The sequence below is a fragment of the Armigeres subalbatus genome, unplaced genomic scaffold (genome assembly GCF_024139115.2).
Source record: "Armigeres subalbatus isolate Guangzhou_Male unplaced genomic scaffold, GZ_Asu_2 Contig205, whole genome shotgun sequence".
Classification (NCBI taxonomy): Eukaryota; Metazoa; Arthropoda; class Insecta; order Diptera; family Culicidae; genus Armigeres; species Armigeres subalbatus.
The window spans coordinates 302,737-308,736 of record NW_026942891.1 but is presented as its reverse complement, the minus strand read 5'-3'; positions in this window follow the sequence as shown (position 1 = coordinate 308,736).

Here is a 6,000-nt window from a genome sequence, read left to right as displayed (position 1 = left end):
GAATTCCTGGACATTCTCTGCAGTCAACAGATGGGGACGGATAGACCAAAAACCGCGACCAGGTTCACGGCCAAGGTGGGGAAGGAGAATCCGCGCTGTGAGAGCTTTGTGGTCGGAAAATGAACAGACATGCGTGTAAGCTGATTGGATGCTGCTTCTCAGACTCTGGCTAACGTACATTCGATCCAGTCGAGATGATGAATTGTGCGTAACGTACGTATAGCCAGGCATGTTCGGACACACTTTTTCCCAAACGTCTAGGAGCTGCAGTTGTTGAACGATAGCAAGGAGTGCGGGGCTGGGATTGCATCCCGTCGTATCGCGCTGTCGCAATACACAATTAAAGTCGCCCGCTAGCAAAGTGTGCTCTGTGGGATGACGTAAATAGTAGGCTAGCGTGTTGTTGTAAAACCGCTCTCTTTCGGCTCGGAGTGCCGTGCCGGATGGAGCATATATGTTGCACAGTGTTGTGTTTTGTACTCTGAGTGCGATTAGTCGCCCATCGAGACTCCTCTCCACGTTCGAGTACGCAATATGCTCCTTCAGCGCAATAGCCGTTCCCCTTCTGGCGTGATCCACGTTGCAGACGACGTTGTAGCCAGGGAGTGCGAGTTGCTCGTTGTTTACTTCCTGCAGAAAGGCAATATCAATCTCCAACGTACGAAGGAAAGTTCGGAGGGCGTTTAGTTTGGTCGGATTCGTGATCGTGTTGATGTTAATTGAGGCAATGTTGTAGCTGTTGAGAGCCATTACAGCAGAGCATCCACTTCCTCGCTCGCGTCGTCTCCGTAATTTTGTCGAAGCTTCTTGCCAGGTGGACGACCACCTCGCCGTTTGCTACTTGTCGAGGCCGAAGAGATATCGGTTTCGTTCCCATCGCTTGCTTGTCGTGTGGACATTCGGCTCACGGTGGCCTGCGTAGGAGCCGGAGGGGGCATGAGACTGCTGCTTTGCTCGGCTAGGTTCGTTTTCGTCAGCTTGTGCACATTCGTCGTTGTGTCCGTGGGACACGGACCGAGCGGCTTCGAGGTGGTAGGTTGCGAATCAATTGGGCTTGTTCTTTTCGAAGATGGTGTTGGTGCCTGTCTGCTTGTTTCCTTCGGTTTCGCACCGAATAATTTTGCGAACGTGGGCTTATGCTTTGGTGTCGCACCGGGTTTTGGTGCAGAAGGGTTGACTACAGTTTCCTTTGCCACATTAGCGTAGGATTTTTGCACCAGTAGTTTCTTGTTTTGAACACAAGTGATGCCATTGTGCACAAATTCGCCACAGTACTTGCATGTATGTAGCTGCCCGAAGTACAGCACGTTCGTGGTCTGACCATCTATGGTGATGTAGCTCTCGATATTACGTTTCACGACCATTCGTACGATCCGAGCACCAGTCGGAAGGCCAGCGAAGTAGTATTTGCTGTCCCATACCTGCTCGGTAATCGAGAGGACCTCACCGTACGCACTCAGAGACTCGGAAATTTGCGCGTTCGTGATATCCTCGGACAAATCTGTCAGCTTCACCTCCACAGCTCCGTCTTCTAGCGTGATTCGCAATTTGTAGATTTTGCCTTCTATTTCTGTCTCGTGCTTATTGTCGTGTTCAGCTACGATTTTCTGCGCTAGCTCAAGGTCGACGACCTTTACGAATGCGCACCCAAGCGCTCTACTTGGTTGTAGGCGAACAACTTGTTCGCGTTGCAGCCCCAAAGTGGACCCAACGAAGTCGTGAAGCTCTTCGAAAGACGGCTTCTTCGGCACGTTCGCATAATCGATGCGAAACGTGTTTTCGCGTCGAACACTCATCGCGACACTAATCGCGACAAAGAAACAACCGCGAAACGAAAATAACGGAAGGAAAGAATTTGAAAAAATAATCAATAGCCCGCGTACGGCTTCCAGCAAAGCACAACTGTACTGCTTGGAAGTTGAGCGCTAACTGCTTCGAATCAAGATACAATTATCGAACGATTCTTACTCTCTAGCGAGTTTTTATTAATTGATAATTTGGATATGTGATCGCTTGAGAGTGTTATTCATCCTCGTTTATTTGAAAAAAAATATTTTTATCATCCTTTTTAAATGTTAGTCTAAAATCTCACTCAATCTCAGGAGAGCAGGATAAACAGCGAAAACAGAATCACCCTGGGCTTGAAACACGCTTGCTTTGGTCTCATCGAACAGAAAAGTCGAAAACCTGTACATTACATACAGCTACGTAGTTCAACGTCACCTTTGCGTACAACCCGATTGGGCTGAACCTTTGAGTTTTGCTAGGTAAGTTACTATCTATTACTTTGTAGTAGTTTTCATCGACTATGGCTTTAGGCCTTGACAATAGTGATCTCAAGTTTACATTGTTTAATTTTCGATCTATTTTAGCTCCCGGTGATCAATCCGAGGGGCATTTTTGTTGTTGTCGTCCGGACGACTTTATGAATGGTGAGTGTTTCTCAAATAAAACGACCGACCTGAAGAATTTAATGAATAGTGAATGTTTTTTTTTTAGGATTCTGGCTTGAGATCGCAGACGGAGAACACGCCAATATTCTTTCCCGATTCGTCTGCCAGTTCGTAAGAGCTCGTTCCTACTCGAGCTAGGATGGTGCAGGGAACATACAGGGCGTCTAGTTTGGCGTTGTATGAATCCGCTGCCGACGACTGGCGAAAGTTTCATGAAACACCCTCTGGCCCACCGCATAGACTGGTGCAGCTTGTTTTGCGGACCTGAGGTTATAGTTTTTAATACTTTTCTCGTGACTTTTTCTTAGATGTTTTATAACTGTTGAATAAACATGTTCATCAATCCTCCCTCTCCTTTCCAATCTTCCATCCTCCGATAATTCCTCCTTTTCCCTGTCCATCCTATGTTCCTCCCCAGTTTCTACCATTTCGTGTCCGAAAAGTATCCGGTAAGGGGAATAGCCGGTAGCTGTATGGGGGGTGCTATTTAAACACTGTTCGATCTGGGATACCGGTGTCCCAGACCTTTTGGTTGTCTTTACATAAGACCTGATGCACGCATTGACCGTCCGGTTAAGGCGTTCCACCGGGTTTGATTGGCTATGGTGCCGAGCATTTTTCCAATGTTGTATTTGATACTTGTCCAGCAGAGTTTTGAACTCTAAAGAGAGGAAAGTGGAAGCATTATCCGTAATTATGAATTCCGGTACTGAATATCTTCTGAACCAGAATTTTAGTGACCAAAGGAGCAGAAATCTTTCTCACTGGGGTAAGTAGGCACCACTTCGAGAAGAGGTCCATAATGACCAGCAGGTGAGTATTGCCGTTTTTGCTGCGAGGCAAAGACTGAATAAAATCCAATGCAATTATTTGAAAAGGCTTATTTGTTAATCTCTGACGTCCAGGCTCTGGAACTTGCGATCTATTGGCCGGTTTGTTTTGTCGGCATAAGGAACATTTTCTGGCGTAATTTCTAACGTATTCTTGCATTTTTGTCCAGAAATACTTCTTTTTAATTAGGGCCAATGTTTTTTCGGCCCCCAGGTGCAATTTGTCATCATGCTCCTCTACGAGAACCTTCTCTCGACGGGATGCAGGGACACAAGCCTTCCACGAGAACCGATAGTCCAAGAGATCGTCTTGTGATGATACCAATCTCTTAAGAACTCCTTGTTCTATCCTGAAGTCTTTAAACTTCTCTGGATCCAATCGAACTTTTTTCATGAGATTACCATACCAGCTATCGTCCTCGTCGGAGATTTGCAATTCTTCGACGGATCTCGATAGAGCATCTGCGACGATGTTGTCCACTCCTCTGCGATGCACAATGGTCATTTCGTACCTTTGTAACTCAATGCTCCAACGGCATAGGCGCGAGGAAGTTCGCCAGCTACTACGCATTATATACGTAAGTGCAGATGCGTCTGTATAGACTATAAATTGGCTGCCCTCCACGTAACACCGGAACTTTTCGATTGAATTAAGGACCGCAAGACCCTCTTTTCGGTCGCGCAATACCGTTGTTGCGTGGTGGACAACTTCTGAGAGAAATATGCAATTGGTTTTCGGTGTCCTCCTGCGTTTGCGTCAATACGCCCGCGATTGCCGAATCGCTCGCGTCACAATGTATGGCAAATGGGAGGTCGAAATCCGGATTAGCCAAAATGGGGCGCTTATCAAAAGTTCCTTGATTTGGTTGAATGAAGCTTCCGCCCGATCATTCCAGGAAATAGTTTTGGGCTTATTTCTAAGCAGATCTGTGAGGGGTTTTGTGTAACCACTATAGTTGGCCAAAAACCTTCTATAGTAGTTACACATCCCTAAAAATCTCCTTAGAGACCGTAAGGATGAAGGGCGTTCGAAATTTATTATCGCGGCTACTCGGTCTGGGTTTGGTCTCAGACCATCACGACCTAAAATGTAACCTAAGTACGTTACTTCCGCCACGCAAAAATGTGACTTATCAAGGTTTATAGACAGATTGGCAGCTCTTAGTCTGGATGCAACGTCCCGAAGTATGGTCAGGTGCTCCTCAAACGTTTCGCTAATGACAATGATGTCATCCAAATAGACGAAAACGTTTGGTTCCAGTTCACCCCCGCCTAGCACTCGGTCCATCAGCCGTGATAGTGTCGCTGGACTATTCACTAGACCGAAAGGCATCCGGGTGAACTGGAACAATCCCCGTCCCAATACAGAGAATGCCGTGTACTTGCGAGACCTAGGATGCAGAGGTACTTGCAAAAAAGCTTTTGATAGGTCTATCGTTGTAATGAAATTCGCATGTCCTAGTCTGCTTAAAATACGGTCTGCATGTGGGAGGGGATAGGAGTCCCTGACCGTACGTTCATTTAGCTTCCGTGCATCCAGACAAAGGCGCACTGTACCGTCCGATTTATCCACAGGGACCAAGCGCAAAGCCCAGTCACTGTAGGATTTTTCGATTATTTTGCATTCCAGCATTTTGTCGAGTGCTTGGTTGATCTGTTCCTGCTTCTTAGGAGAAGAGGGAAACGGATTGACTCTTGCGGGGGCCAGCTTCTTAGCTTCCTCCCTGAGTTCAATACGGTGACTAATCCACCCTGTGGTCTCCAGTAACCCGTCTGAAGCAATTTTGAATAAAAACTTGACTTCATCTAAACAAGCCTGTTGCTCTTCGGACAGTTCTACCTCCGACCCACCGGTTGTCAACAAATTATTCGCCTCTGCATCTTCATCAACAGCCACTTCTTCCACCTGAGATTGGCCAACAGTGGGACGAATTTCAAAAGCCCGCCAAAAGTTCATCCCGAGAAGGATTCTTCGTTTGAGTGCGGGTGCTATGAGAGTTTCAATTATCTTAGTAGATCCATTAAAGGTAACTGGCAGGTGGACCCGACCCGTGACTTCCAATTCCTGTCCATTCGCGGTGCGAAGACTTACGTCAGACGGAAAAATTTGAAGTCCACATTTACGTATAAGGTTGTTGGCACCAAAGCCGAGAATGCTCAGGTGAGCCCCGCTATCCAACAAGCCTATGAGAGGAATTTCAAAGATAGATAGTTCAACGAACGGCCTATCATCATTTTCGACATTGATAATCGCCTCATTAATTTGATAGTCGTGGGTGTGTATATAGTCCGAGGCTGATACTCGGTTGAAACCTTGATGCTGTAGAGTATCTGCAACATCGGAGGAGTTAGTAAGGGACGTTAGTTTTGGTTGAACTGCCGGCCCTCTGCGACAGTTTTCAATTCGTTTTTTGAACAGTTCGGGCATGAAGCTGTTTCAACATTTTTGAAACCACACTTCTGGCAACACCTTTGCCTTGGACGATCACAGTCTCGAGTATGATGTCCTTTGGCAAAACAGTTTAAACAGTATTTAGGAGGTGGTTGATTGAATTGGGAGGTAGTCGATAAACCACGCTGTTGTTTCAATTGCGCCGTGTTTTCAGTTTGTCTTCGCGACGGATTGTAATCCTCATCCGACCCCCGAGGGTAAGACGATGAGTTATGGAACGTGCGCGATTTCTGTTTCCCGTATTCGATCTTGGGTTTCGGTTTTG